This window comes from Narcine bancroftii, chromosome 8 (genome assembly GCF_036971445.1).
Source record: "Narcine bancroftii isolate sNarBan1 chromosome 8, sNarBan1.hap1, whole genome shotgun sequence".
Taxonomy (NCBI): Eukaryota; Metazoa; Chordata; class Chondrichthyes; order Torpediniformes; family Narcinidae; genus Narcine; species Narcine bancroftii.
In genome coordinates, this window is record NC_091476.1 from 119,809,712 (window position 1) to 119,825,783 (window position 16,072).

The window sequence follows — 16,072 nt, forward strand, 5'->3', positions numbered from 1 at the left end:
CACCGCCTTTGATTCCCCACCTCTGATTCCCATATCTGATTCCCCACCTCTGTTTCCCCGCCTCTGATTCCCCGCCTCTGATTCTCCATATCTCATTCCCCGCCTCTGAATCCCCATCTCTGATTCCCGGACTCTGATTCCCCACCTCTGATTCCCGGCCTCTTATTCCCAGCATCTGATTCCCGGCCTCTGATTCCCGGCCTCTGATTCCCCGCTTCTGATTCTTATTCCATGCCTCTGATTCCCCATCTCTGATTCCGCACATCTGATTCCCTGCCTCTGATTCCCCACCTCTGATTCCCCATATCTGATTCCCCGCCTCTGTTTCCCCGCCTCTGATTCCCCGCCTCTGTTTCCCCATATCTAATTCCCCACCTCTGATGCCCCAACTCTGATTCCCCGCCTCTGATTCCCCAGCTCTGATTCCCCGCCTCTGATTCCCCGCAACCGATTCCCCATGTCTGATTCCCCGTCTCTGTTTCCCCGCCTCTGATTCCCCGCCTCTGTTTCCCCATATCTGATTCCCCGCCTCTGATTCCCCAGCTCTGATTCCCTGCCTCTGATTCCCCGCGTTCTATTCGGTGCCTCTGATTCCCCTCCTGTGATTCCCCATCTCTGATTCACCACCTCTGATTCCCCACCTCTGATTCCCCATATCTAATTCCCCGCCTCTGCTTGCCCGCCTCTCATTCCCCGCCTCTGTTTCCCCATATCTGATTCCCCGCCTCTGAATCCCCAACTCTGATTCCCTGCCTCTGATTCACCAGCTCTGATTCCCCGCCTTTGATTCCCCCTGTCTGATTCCCAGCCTCTGAATCCCCGTCTGATTTCTTGCCTCTGATTCCCCGCCTCTGATTCCCCATCTCTGATTCACTGCCTCTGATTCCCCACATCTGATTCCCCATCTCTGATTCCGCACAACCGATTCCCTGCCTCTGATTCCCCGACTCTGATTCCACACCTCTGATTCCCCAGCTCTGATTCCCCGCCTCTGATTCCCCGCGTCTGATTCCCTGCCTGTGATTCCCCGCCTCTGATTCCCCATCTCTGATTCCCCACCTCTGATTCCCCGTGTCTGATTCCCTTCCTTTGATTCCCCGCCTCTGATTCCCCGCCTCTGATTCCCCAACTCTGATTCCCCGCCTCTGATTCCCCAGCTCTGATTCCCCGCCTTTTATTCCCGGCCTCTGATTCCCTGCCACTGATTCCCCGCCCCTGATTCCCCACCTCTGATTCCCCATATCTGATTCCCCGCCTCTGTTTCCCCAGCTCTGATTGCCCACCTCTGATTCCCCAGCTCTGATTCCCTGCCACTGATTCCCCGCCCCTGATTCCCCACCTCTGATTCCCCACATCTGATTCCCCGCCTCTGTTTCCCCAGCTCTGATTCCCTGCCTCTGATTCCCTGCCCTGATTCCCCATCTCTGTTTCACCGCCTTTGATTCGCCACCTCTGATTCCCCATATCTGATTCCCCGCCTCTGTTTCCCCGCCTCTGATTCCCTGCCTCTGATTCAAAACCTCTGATTCCACACCTCTGATTCCCCATATCTGATTCCCCGCCTCTATTTCCCCATATCTGATTCCCCGCCTCTGATTCCCCAACTCTGATTCCCCGCCTCTGATTCCCCAACTCTGATTCCCCGCCTCTGAATCCCGGCGTCCGATTCCCTGCCTCTGATTCCCCGCCTCTGATTCGCCATCTCTGATTCCCCGCCTCTGATTCCTCGTGTCTGATTCCCTGCCTCTGATTCCCCGCCTCAGATTCCCCGCCTCTGATTCCCTGCCACTGATTCCCTGCCCCTGATTCCCCACCTCTGATTCCCCATATCTGATTCCCCGCCTCTGTTTCCCCGCCTCTGATTCCCCGCCTCTGATTCCCCATATCTGAATCCCTGCCTCTGATTCCCCAACTCTGATTCCCCGCCTTGATTCCCCATCTCTGATTCACAACCTCTGATTCCCCACCTCTGATTCCCCATATCTGATTCCCCGCCTCTGTTTCCCCGCCTCTGATTCCCCACCTCTGATTCCCCATATCTGATTCCCCGGCTCTGATTGCCCACCTCTGATTCCCCGCCTCTGATTCGCCAGCTCTGATTCCCCGCCTCTGAATCCCCGCATCTGATTCCCTGCCTCTGATTCCCCGCCTCTGATTCCCCATCTCTGATTCACCGCCTTTGATTCCCCACCTCTGATTCCCATATCTGATTCCCCACCTCTGTTTCCCCGCCTCTGATTCCCCGCCTCTGATTCTCCATATCTCATTCCCCGCCTCTGAATCCCCATCTCTGATTCCCGGACTCTGATTCCCCACCTCTGATTCCCGGCCTCTTATTCCCAGCATCTGATTCCCGGCCTCTGATTCCCGGCCTCTGATTCCCCGCTTCTGATTCTTATTCCATGCCTCTGATTCCCCATCTCTGATTCCGCACATCTGATTCCCTGCCTCTGATTCCCCACCTCTGATTCCCCATATCTGATTCCCCGCCTCTGTTTCCCCGCCTCTGATTCCCCGCCTCTGTTTCCCCATATCTAATTCCCCACCTCTGATGCCCCAACTCTGATTCCCCGCCTCTGATTCCCCAGCTCTGATTCCCCGCCTCTGATTCCCCGCAACCGATTCCCCATGTCTGATTCCCCGCCTCTGTTTCCCCGCCTCTGATTCCCCGCCTCTGTTTCCCCATATCTGAATCCCCGCCTCTGATTCCCCAGCTCTGATTCCCTGCCTCTGATTCCCCGCGTTCTATTCGGTGCCTCTGATTCCCCTCCTGTGATTCCCCATCTCTGATTCACCACCTCTGATTCCCCACCTCTGATTCCCCATATCTAATTCCCCGCCTCTGCTTGCCCGCCTCTCATTCCCCGCCTCTGTTTCCCCATATCTGATTCCCCGCCTCTGAATCCCCAACTCTGATTCCCTGCCTCTGATTCACCAGCTCTGATTCCCCGCCTTTGATTCCCACCGTCTGATTCCCAGCCTCTGAATCCCCGTCTGATTTCTTGCCTCTGATTCCCTGCCTCTGATTCCCCATCTCTGATTCACTGCCTCTGATTCCCCACATCTGATTCCCCATCTCTGATTCCGCACAACCGATTCCCTGCCTCTGATTCCCCGACTCTGATTCCACACCTCTGATTCCCCAGCTCTGATTCCCCGCCTCTGATTCCCCGCGTCTGATTCCCTGCCTGTGATTCCCCGCCTCTGATTCCCCATCTCTGATTCCCCACCTCTGATTCCCCGTGTCTGATTCCCTTCCTTTGATTCCCCGCCTCTGATTCCCCGCCTCTGATTCCCCAACTCTGATTCCCCGCCTCTGATTCCCCAGCTCTGATTCCCCGCCTTTTATTCCCGGCCTCTGATTCCCTGCCACTGATTCCCCGCCCCTGATTCCCCACCTCTGATTCCCCATATCTGATTCCCCGCCTCTGTTTCCCCAGCTCTGATTGCCCACCTCTGATTCCCCAGCTCTGATTCCCTGCCACTGATTCCCCGCCCCTGATTCCCCACCTCTGATTCCCCATATCTGATTCCCCGCCTCTGTTTCCCCAGCTCTGATTCCCTGCCTCTGATTCCCTGCCCTGATTCCCCATCTCTGTTTCACCGCCTTTGATTCGCCACCTCTAATTCCCCATATCTGATTCCCCGCCTCTGTTTCCCCGCCTCTGATTCCCTGCCTCTGATTCCCAACCTCTGATTCCACACCTCTGATTCCCCATATCTGATTCCCCGCCTCTATTTCCCCATATCTGATTCCCCGCCTCTGATTCCCCAACTCTGATTCCCCGCCTCTGATTCCCCAACTCTGATTCCCCGCCTCTGAATCCCGGCGTCCGATTCCCTGCCTCTGATTCCCCGCCTCTGATTCGCCATCTCTGATTCCCCGCCTCTGATTCCCCGTGTCTGATTCCCTGCCTCTGATTCCCCGCCTCAGATTCCCCGCCTCTGATTCACTGCCACTGATTCCCTGCCCCTGATTCCCCACCTCTGATTCCCCATATCTGATTCCCCGCCTCTGTTTCCCCGCCTCTGATCCCCCGCCTCTGATTCCCCATATCTGAATCCCTGCCTCTGATTCCCCAACTCTGATTCCCCGCCTCTGATTCCCCAGCTCTGAAACCCCGCCTCTGATTCCCCACGTCTGATTCCCTCCCTCTGATTCCCCGCCTTGATTCCCCATCTCTGATTCACAACCTCTGATTCCCCACCTCTGATTCCCCATATCTGATTCCCCGCCTCTGTTTCCCCGCCTCTGATTCCCCGCCTCTGATTCCCCATATCTGATTCCCCGGCTCTGATTGCCCACCTTTGATTCCCCGCCTCTGATTCGCCAGCTCTGATTCCCCGCCTCTGAATCCCCGCATCTGATTCCCTGCCTCTGATTCCCTGCCTCTGATTCCCCATCTCTGATTCACCGCCTTTGATTCCCCACCTCTGATTCTCCATATCTGATTCCCCACCTCTGTTTCCCCGCCTATGATTCCCCGCCTCTGATTCTCCATATCTCATTCCCCGCCTCTGAATCCCCATCTCTGATTCCCGGACTCTGATTCCCCACCTCTGATTCCCGGCCTCTTATTCCCAGCATCTGATTCCCAGCCTCTGATTCCCGGCCTCTGATTCCCCGCTTCTGATTCTGATTCCCTGCCTCTGATTCCCCATCTCTGATTCCGCACATCTGATTCCCTGCCTCTGATTCCCCACCTCTGATTCCCCATATCTGATTCCCCGCCTCTGTTTCATCGCCTCTGATTCCCCGCCTCTGTTTCCCCATATCTAATTCCCCACCTCTGATGCCCCAACTCTGATTCCCCGCCTCTGATTCCCCAGCTCTGATTCCCCGCCTCTGATTCCCCGCAACCGATTCCCCATGTCTGATTCCCCGCCTCTGTTTCCCCGCCTCTGATTCCCCGCCTCTGTTTCCCCATATCTGATTCCCCGCCTCTGATTCCCCAGCTCTGATTCCCTGCCTCTGATTCCCCGCGTTCTATTCGCTGCCTCTGATTCCCCTCCTGTGATTCCCCATCTCTGATTCACCACCTCTGATTCCCCACCTCTGATTCCCCATATCTAATTCCCCGCCTCTGCTTGCCCGCCTCTCATTACCCACCTCTGTTTCCCCATATCTGATTCCCCGCCTCTGAATCCCCAACTCTGATTCCCTGCCTCTGATTCATCAGCTCTGATTCCCCGCCTTTGATTCCCCCCGTCTGATTCCCAGCCTCTGAATCCCCGTCTGATTTCTTGCCTCTGATTCCCCGCCTCTGATTCCCCATCTCTGATTCACTGCCTCTGATTCCCCACATCTGATTCCCCATCTCTGATTCCGCACAACCGATTCCCTGCCTCTGATTCCCCGACTCTGATTCCACACCTCTGATTCCCCAGCTCTGATTCCCCGCCTCTGATTCCCCGCGTCTGATTCCCTGCCTGTGATTCCCCGCCTCTGATTCCCCATCTCTGATTCCCCACCTCTGATTCCCCATGTCTGATTCCCTTCCTTTGATTCCCCGCCTCTGATTCCCCGCCTCTGATTCCCTGCCACTGATTCCCCGTCTCTGATTCCCCACCTCTGATTCTCCATATCTTATTCCCCGCCTCTGTTTCCCCCCCTCTGATTCCCAGCCTCTGATTCCCCATATCTGATTCCCCGCCTCTGATTCCCCATATCTGATTCCCCGCCTCTATTTCCCCATATCTGCTTCGCCGCCTCTGATTCCCCAACTCTGATTCCCCGCCTCTGATTCCCCAGCTCTGATTTCCCGCCTCTGATTCCCGGCATCCGATTCCCTGCCTCTGATTCCCCGCCTCTGTTTTCCCGCCTCTGATTCCCTGCCTCTGATTCCCCATATCTGATTCCCCGCCTCTGATTCCCCAACTCTGATTCCCCGCCTCTGATTCCCCAGCTCTGAATCCCCGCCTCTGATTCCCCGCGTCTGATTCCCTTCCTCTTATTCCCCGCCTCTGATTCCCCATCTGTGATTCACAACCTCTGATGCCCCACCTCTGATTCCCCATATCTGATTCCCCACCTCTGTTTCCCCGCCTCTGATTCCCCGCCTCTGATTCCCCATATCTGATTCCCCGCCTCTGATTGCCCACCTCTGATTCCCCGCGTCTGATTCCCTGCCTCTGATTCCCCGCCTCTGATTCCCCATCTCTGATTCACCACCTCTGATTCCCGGCCTCTGATTCCCCATCTCTGATTCCGCACATCCGATTCCCTGCCTATGATTCCCCACCTCTGATTCCCCGCCTCTGATTCCCCATATCTGATTCCCTGCCTCTGTTTCCCCGCCTCTGATTCCCCACCTCTGTTTCCCCATATCTGATTCCCCGCCTCTGATTCCCCAACTCTAATACCCCGCCTCTGATTCCCCAGCTCTGATTCCCCGCCTCTGATTCCCCGCATCTGATTCCCTGCCGCTGATTCCCCGCCTCTGATTCCGGCCTCTGATTCCCGGCCTCTGATTCCCTGCTTCTGATTCTGATTCCCTGCCTCTGATTCCCCATCTCTGATTCCGCACATCTGATTCCTTGCCTCTGATTCCCCACCTCTGATTCCCCATATCTGATTCCCCGCCTGGGTTTCCCCGCCTCTGATTCCCCGCCTCTGTTTCCCAATATCTAAGTCCCCGCCTCTGATTCCCCAAATCTGATTCCCCACCTCTGATTCCCCAGCTCTGATTCCCCGCCTCTGATTCCCCGCATCTGATTCCCTGCATCTGATTCCAAGCCTCTGATTCCCTGCCTCTGATTCCCAACCTCTGATTCCCCACCTCTGATTCCCCATATCTGATTCCCCGCCTCTGTTTCCCCGCCTCGGATTCCCCGCCTCTGTTTCCCCATATCTGATTCCCGGCCTCTGATTCCCCGCCTCTGATTCCCCGCCTCTGATTCCCTGCCTCTGATTCCCCATCTCCGATTCCGCACATCTGATTCCCTTCCTCTGATTCCCCGCCTCTGATTCCCCGCCTCTGATTCCCTGCCTCTGATTCCCAACCTCGGATTCCCTACCTCTGATTCCCCATATCTGATTCCCCGCCTCTGTTTCCCCGCCTCTGTTTCCCCGCCTCTGATTCCCCGCGTCTGTTTTCCTATATCTAATTCCCCACCTCTGATTCCCCATATCTGATTCCCCGCCTCTGTTTCCCCGCCTCTGATTCCCCGCCTCTGATTCCCCATATCTGATTCCCTGCCTCTGATTCCCCAACTCTGATTCCCCGCCTCTGATTCCCCAGCTCTGAATCCCCGCCTCTGATTCCCCGCGTCTGATTCCCTGCCTCTGATTCCCCGCCTTGATTCCCCATCTCTGATTCACAACCTCTGAATCCCCACCTCTGATTCCCTATATTTGATTCCCCGCCTCTGTTTCCCCGCCTCTGATTCCCCGCCTCTGATTCCCCATATCTGATTCCCCGCCTCTGATTGCCCACCTCTGATTCCCCGCCTCTGATTCGCCAGCTCCGATTCCCCGCCTCTGATTCCCCGCATCTGATTCCCTGCCTCTGATTCCCCGCCTCTGATTCCCCATCTCTGATTCACCGCCTTTGATTCGCCACCTCTGATTCCCCATATCTGATTCCCCACCTCTGTTTCCCCGCCTCTGATTCCCCGCCTCTGATTCTCCATATCTCATTCCCCGCCTCTGAATCCCCATCTCTGATTCCCGGACTCTGATTCCCCACCTCTGATTCCCGGCCTCTTATTCCCAGCATATGATTCCCGGCCTCTTATTCCCGGCCTCTGATTCCCCGCTTCTGATTCTGATTCCCTGCCTCTGATTCCCCATCTCTGATTCCGCACATCTGATTCCCTGCCTCTGATTCCCCACCTCTGATTCCCCATATCTGATTCCCCGCCTCTGTTTCCCCGCCTCTGATTCCCCGCCTCTGTTTCCCTATATCTAATTCCCCACCTCTGATGCCCCAACTCTGATTCCCCGCCTCTGATTCCCCAGCTCTGATTCCCCGCCTCTGATTCCCTGCATCCGATTCCCCATATCTGATTCCCCGCCTCTGTTTCCCCGCCTCTGATTCCCCGCCTCTGTTTCCCCATATCTGATTCCCCGCCTCTGAATCCCAACTATGATTCCCCGCCTCTGATTCCCCAGCTCTGATTCCCTGCCTCTGATTCCCCGCCTGTGATTCCCCCACTGATTCACCACCTCTGATTCCCCACCTCTGATTCCCCATATCTAATTCCCCGCCTCTGTTTTCCCGCCTCTGATTCCCCGCCTCTGTTTCCCCATATCTGATTCCCCTCCTCTGAATCCCCAACTCTGATTCCCCGCCTCAGATTCCCCAGCTCTGATTCCCCGCCTTTGATTCCCCCCGTCTGATTCCCAGCCTCTGAATCCCCGTGTCTGATTTCCTGCCTCTGATTCCCCGCCTCTGATTCCCCATCTCTGAATCCCCGCCTCTGATTCCCCGCGTCTGATTCCCTGCCTCTGATTCCCCGCCTCTAATTCCCCATCTGTGATTCACAACCTCTGATGCCCCACCTCTGATTCCACATATCTGATTCCCCGCCTGTTTCCCCGCCTCTGATTCCCCACCTCTGATTCCCCATATCTGATTCCCCGCCTCTGATTGCCCACCTCTGATTCCCCGCGTCTGATTCCCTGCCTCTGATTCCCCGCCTCTGATTCCCCATATCTGATTCACCACCTTTGATTCCCGGCCTCTGATTCCCCATCTCTGATTCCGCACATCCGATTCCCTGCCTATGATTCCCCACCTCTGATTCCCCGCCTCTGATTCCCCATATCTGATTCCCTGCCTCTGTTTCCCCGCCTCTGATTCCCCACCTCTGTTTCCCCATATCTGATTCCCCGCCTCTGGTTCCCCAACTCTAATACCCTGCCTCTGATTCCCCAGCTCTGATTCCCCGCCTCTGATTCCCCACATCTGATTCCCTGCCTCTGATTCCCCGCCTCTGATTCCAGGCCTCTGATTCCCAGCATCTGATTCCGGCCTCTGATTCCCGGCCTCTGATTCCCTGCTTCTGATTCTGATTCCCTGCCTCTGATTCCCCATCTCTGATTCCGCACATCTGATTCCCTGCCTCTGATTCCCCACCTCTGATTCCCCATATCTGATTCCCCGCCTCTGTTTCCCCGCCTCTGATTCCCCGCCTCTGTTTCCCCATATCTGATTCCCCGCCTCTGATTCCCCAACTCTGATTCCCCTCCTCTAATTCGCCAGCTATGATTCCCCGCCTCTGATTCCCTGCATCTGATTCCCTGCCTCTGATTCCCAGCCTCTGATTCCCCTTCTCTGATTCACCACCTCTGAATCCCCACCTCTGATTCCCCATCTCTGATTCCGCACATCCGATTCCCTGCCTCTGATTCCCCGCCTCTGGTATCCCGCCTCTGATTCGCAACCTCTAATTCCCCACCTCTGATTTCCCATATCTGATTCCCCGCCTCTGTTTCCCTGCCTCTGATTCCCGGCCTCTGTTTCCCCATATCTGATTCCCCTCCTCTGATTCCCCAACTCTGATTCCCCGCCTCTGATTCCCCAGCTTTGATTCCCCGCCTTTTATTCCCGGCCTCTGATTCCCTGCCACTGATTCCCTGCTTCTGATTCTGATTCCCTGCCTCTGATTCCCCATCTCTGATTCCGCACATCTGATTCCCTGCCTCTGATTCCCCACCTCTGATTCCCCATATCTGATTCCCCGCCTCTGTTTCCCCGCCTCTGATTCCCCGCCTCTGTTTCCCGATATCTGATTCCCCGCCTCTGATTCCCCAACTCTGATTCCCCTCCTCTAATTCGCCAGCTATGATTCCCCGCCTCTGATTCCCTGCGTCTGATTCCCTGCCTCTGATTCCCAGCCTCTGATTCCCCTTCTCTGATTCACCACCTCTGAATCCCCACCTCTGATTCCCCATCTCTGATTCCGCACATCCGATTCCCTGCCTCTGCTTCCCCGCCCCTGATTCCCCACCTCTGATTCCCCATATCTGATTCCCCGCCTCTGTTTCCCCAGCTCTGATTCCCAACCTCTGATTCCCCAGCTCTGATTCCCTGCCACTGATTCCCCGCCCCTGATTCCCCACCTCTGATTCCCCATATCTGATTCCCCGCCTCTGTTTCCCCAGCTCTGATTCCCTGCCTCTGATTCCCTGCCCTGATTCCCCATCTCTGTTTCACCGCCTTTGATTCGCCACCTCTGATTCCCCATATCTGATTCCCCGCCTCTGTTTCCCCGCCTCTGATTCCCTGCCTCTGATTCCCAACCTCTGATTCCACACCTCTGATTCCCCATATCTGATTCCCCGCCTCTATTTCCCCATATCTGATTCCCCGCCTCTGATTCCCCTACTCTGATTCCCCGCCTCTGATTCCCCAACTCTGATTTCCCGCCTCTGATTCCCGGCGTCCGATTCCCTGCCTCTGATTCCCCGCCTCTGATTCGCCATCTCTGATTCCCCGCCTCTGATTCCCCGTGTCTGATTCCCTGCCTCTGATTCCCCGCCTCAGATTCCCCGCCTCTGATTCCCTGCCACTGATTCCCTGCCCCTGATTCCCCACCTCTGATTCCCCATATCTGATTCCCCGCCTCTGTTTCCCCACCTCTGATTACCCGCCTCTGATTCCCCATATCTGATTCCCTGCCTCTGATTCCACAACTCTGATTCCCCGCCTCTGATTCCCCAGCTCTGAAACCCCGCCTCTGATTCCCCGCATCTGATTCCCTCCCTCTGATTCCCCGCCTTGATTCCCCATCTCTGATTCACAACCTCTGATTCCCCACCTCTGATTCCCCATATCTGATTCCCCGCCTCTGTTTCCCCGCCTCTGATTCCCCGCCTCTGATTCCCCATATCTGATTCCCCGGCTCTGATTGCCCACCTCTGATTCCCCGCCTCTGATTCGCCAGCTCTGATTCCCCGCCTCTGAATCCCCGCATCTGATTCCCTGCCTCTGATTCCCCGCCTCTGATTCCCCATCTCTGATTCACCGCCTTTGATTCCCCACCTCTGATTCTCCATATCTGATTCCCCACCTCTGTTTCCCCGCCTCTGATTCCCCGCCTCTGATTCTCCATATCTCATTCCCCGCCTCTGAATCCCCATCTCTGATTCCCGGACTCTGATTCCCCACCTCTGATTCCCGGCCTCTTATTCCCAGCATCTGATTCCCGGCCTCTGATTCCCGGCCTCTGATTCCCCGCTTCTGATTCTTATTCCATGCCTCTGATTCCCCATCTCTGATTCCGCACATCTGATTCCCTGCCTCTGATTCCCCACCTCTGATTCCCCATATCTGATTCCCCGCCTCTGTTTCCCCGCCTCTGATTCCCCGCCTCTGTTTCCCCATATCTAATTCCCCACCTCTGATGCCCCAACTCTGATTCCCCGCCTCTGATTCCCCAGCTCTGATTCCCCGCCTCTGATTCCCCGCAACCGATTCCCCATGTCTGATTCCCCGCCTCTGTTTCCCCGCCTCTGATTCCCCGCCTCTGTTTCCCCATATCTGATTCCCCGCCTCTGATTCCCCAGCTCTGATTCCCTGCCTCTGATTCCCCGCGTTCTATTCGCTGCCTCTGATTCCCCTCCTGTGATTCCCCATCTCTGATTCACCACCTCTGATTCCCCACCTCTGATTCCCCATATCTAATTCCCCGCCTCTGCTTGCCCGCCTCTCATTCCCCGCCTCTCTTTCCCCATATCTGATTCCCCGCCTCTGAATCCCCAACTCTGATTCCCTGCCTCTGATTCACCAGCTCTGATTCCCCGCCTTTGATTCCCCCCGTCTGATTCCCAGCCTCTGAATCCCCATCTGATTTCTTGCCTCTGATTCCCCGCCTCTGATTCCCCATCTCTGATTCACTGCCTCTGATTCCCCACATCTGATTCCCCATCTCTGATTCCGCACAACCGATTCCCTGCCTCTGATTCCCCGACTCTGATTCCACACCTCTGATTCCCCAGCTCTGATTCCCCGCCTCTGATTCCCCGCGTCTGATTCCCTGCCTGTGATTCCCCGCCTCTGATTCCCCATCTCTGATTCCCCACCTCTGATTCCCCGTGTCTGATTCCCTTCCTTTGATTCCCCGCCTCTGATTCCCCGCCTCTGATTCCCCAACTCTGATTCCCCGCCTCTGATTCCCCAGCTCTGATTCCCCGCCTTTTATTCCCGGCCTCTGATTCCCTGCCACTGATTCCCCGCCCCTGATTCCCCACCTCTGATTCCCCATATCTGATTCCCCGCCTCTGTTTCCCCAGCTCTGATTCCCCACCTCTGATTCCCCAGCTCTGATTCCCTGCCACTGATTCCCCGCCCCTGATTCCCCACCTCTGATTCCCCATATCTGATTCCCCGCCTCTGTTTCCCCAGCTCTGATTCCCTGCCTCTGATTCCCTGCCCTGATTCCCCATCTCTGTTTCACCGCCTTTGATTCGCCACCTATGATTCCCCATATCTGATTCCCCGCCTCTGTTTCCCCGCCTCTGATTCCCTGCCTCTGATTCCCAACCTCTGATTCCACACCTCTGATTCCCCATATCTGATTCCCCGCCTCTATTTCCCCATATCTGATTCCCCGCCTCTGATTCCCCAACTCTGATTCCCCGCCTCGGATTCCCCAACTCTGATTCCCCGCCTCTGATTCCCGGCGTCCGATTCCCTGCCTCTGATTCCCCGCCTCTGATTCGCCATCTCTGATTCCCAGCCTCTGATTCCCCGTGTCTGATTCCCTGCCTCTGATTCCCCGCCTCAGATTCCCCGCCTCTGATTCCCTGCCACTGATTCCCTGCCCCTGATTCCCCACCTCTGATTCCCCATATCTGATTCCCAGCCTCTGTTTCCCCGCCTCTGATTCCCCGCCTCTGATTCCCCATATCTGAATCCCTGCCTCTGATTCCCCAACTCTGATTCCCCGCCTCTGATTCCCCAGCTCTGAAACCCCGCCTCTGATTCCCCGCGTCTGATTCCCCAGCTCTGATTCCCCGCCTTTTATTCCCGGCCTCTGATTCCCTGCGACTGATTCCCCGCCCCTGATTTCCCACCTCTGATTCCCCATATCTGATTCCCCGCCTCTGTTTCCCCAGCTCTGATTCCCCACCTCTGATTCCCCAGCTCTGATTCCCTGCCACTGATTCCCCGCCCCTGATTCCCCACCTCTGATTCCCCATATCTGATTCCCCGCCTCTGTTTCCCCAGCTCTGATTCCCTGCCTCTGATTCCCTGCCCTGATTCCCCATCTCTGTTTCACCGCCTTTGATTCGCCACCTCTGATTCCCCATATCTGATTCCCCGCCTCTGTTTCCCCGCCTCTGATTCCCTGCCTCTGATTCCCAACCTCTGATTCCACACCTCTGATTCCCCATATCTGATTCCCCGCCTCTATTTCCCCATATCTGATTCCCCGCCTCTGATTCCCCTACTCTGATTCCCCGCCTCTGATTCCCCAACTCTGATTCCCCGCCTCTGATTCCCGGCGTCCGATTCCCTGCCTCTGATTCCCCGCCTCTGATTCGCCATCTCTGATTCCCCGCCTCTGATTCCCCGTGTCTGATTCCCTGCCTCTGATTCCCCGCCTCAGATTCCCCGCCTCTGATTCCCTGCCACTGATTCCCTGCCCCTGATTCCCCACCTCTGATTCCCCATATCTGATTCCCCGCCTCTGTTTCCCCGCCTCTGATTACCCGCCTCTGATTCCCCATATCTGATTCCCTGCCTCTGATTCCACAACTCTGATTCCCCGCCTCTGACTCCCCAGCTCTGAAACCCCGCCTCTGATTCCCCGCATCTGATTCCCTCCCTCTGATTCCCCGCCTTGATTCCCCATCTCTGATTCACAACCTCTGATTCCCCACCTCTGATTCCCCATATCTGATTCCCCGCCTCTGTTTCCCCGCCTCTGATTCCCCGCCTCTGATTCCCCATATCTGATTCCCCGGCTCTGATTGCCCACCTCTGATTCCCCGCCTCTGATTCGCCAGCTCTGATTCCCCGCCTCTGAATCCCCGCATCTGATTCCCTGCCTCTGATTCCCCGCCTCTGATTCCCCATCTCTGATTCACCGCCTTTGATTCCCCACCTCTGATTCTCCATATCTGATTCCCCACCTCTGTTTCCCCGCCTCTGATTCCCCGCCTCTGATTCTCCATATCTCATTCCCCGCCTCTGAATCCCCATCTCTGATTCCCGGACTCTGATTCCCCACCTCTGATTCCCGGCCTCTTATTCCCAGCATCTGATTCCCGGCCTCTGATTCCCGGCCTCTGATTCCCCGCTTCTGATTCTTATTCCATGCCTCTGATTCCCCATCTCTGATTCCGCACATCTGATTCCCTGCCTCTGATTCCCCACCTCTGATTCCCCATATCTGATTCCCCGCCTCTGTTTCCCCGCCTCTGATTCCCCGCCTCTGTTTCCCCATATCTAATTCCCCACCTCTGATGCTCCAACTCTGATTCCCCGCCTCTGATTCCCCAGCTCTGATTCCCCGCCTCTGATTCCCCGCAACCGATTCCCCATGTCTGATTCCCCGCCTCTGTTTCCCCGCCTCTGATTCCCCGCCTCTGTTTCCCCATATCTGATTCCCCGCCTCTGATTCCCCAGCTCTGATTCCCTGCCACTGATTCCCCGCGTTCTATTCGCTGCCTCTGATTCCCCTCCTGTGATTCCCCATCTCTGATTCCGCACATCTGATTCCCTGCCTCTGATTCCCCACCTCTGATTCCCCATATCTGATTCCCCGCCTCTGTTTCCCCGCCTCTGATTCCCCGCCTCTGTTTCCCTATATCTAATTCCCCACCTCTGATGCCCCAACTCTGATTCCCCGCCTCTGATTCCCCAGCTCTGATTCCCCGCCTCTGATTCCCTGCATCCGATTCCCCATATCTGATTCCCCGCCTCTGTTTCCCCGCCTCTGATTCCCCGCCTCTGTTTCCCCATATCTGATTCCCCGCCTCTGAATCCCAACTATGATTCCCCGCCTCTGATTCCCCAGCTCTGATTCCCTGCCTCTGATTCCCCGCCTGTGATTCCCCCACTGATTCACCACCTCTGATTCCCCACCTCTGATTCCCCATATCTAATTCCCCGCCTCTGTTTTCCCGCCTCTGATTCCCCGCCTCTGTTTCCCCATATCTGATTCCCCTCCTCTGAATCCCCAACTCTGATTCCCCGCCTCAGATTCCCCAGCTCTGATTCCCCGCCTTTGATTCCCCCCGTCTGATTCCCAGCCTCTGAATCCCCGTGTCTGATTTCCTGCCTCTGATTCCCCGCCTCTGATTCCCCATCTCTGAATCCCCGCCTCTGATTCCCCGCGTCTGATTCCCTGCCTCTGATTCCCCGCCTCTAATTCCCCATCTGTGATTCACAACCTCTGATGCCCCACCTCTGATTCAACATATCTGATTCCCCGCCTGTTTCCCCGCCTCTGATTCCCCACCTCTGATTCCCCATATCTGATTCCCCGCCTCTGATTGCCCACCTCTGATTCCCCGCGTCTGATTCCCTGCCTCTGATTCCCCGCCTCTGATTCCCCATATCTGATTCACCACCTCTGATTCCCGGCCTCTGATTCCCCATCTCTGATTCCGCACATCCGATTCCCTGCCTATGATTCCCCACCTCTGATTCCCCGCCTCTGATTCCCCATATCTGATTCCCTGCCTCTGTTTCCCCGCCTCTGATTCCCCACCTCTGTTTCCCCATATCTGATTCCCCGCCTCTGGTTCCCCAACTCTAATACCCTGCCTCTGATTCCCCAGCTCTGATTCCCCGCCTCTGATTCCCCACATCTGATTCCCTGCCTCTGATTCCCCGCCTCTGATTCCAGGCCTCTGATTCCCAGCATCTGATTCCGGCCTCTGATTCCCGGCCTCTGATTCCCTGCTTCTGATTCTGATTCCCTGCCTCTGATTCCCCATCTCTGATTCCGCACATCTGATTCCCTGCCTCTGATTCCCCACCTCTGATTCCCCATATCTGATTCCCCGCCTCTGTTTCCCCGCCTCTGATTCCCCGCCTCTGTTTCCCCATATCTGATTCCCCGCCTCTGATTCCCCAACTCTGATTCCCCTCCTCTAATTCGCCAGCTATGATTC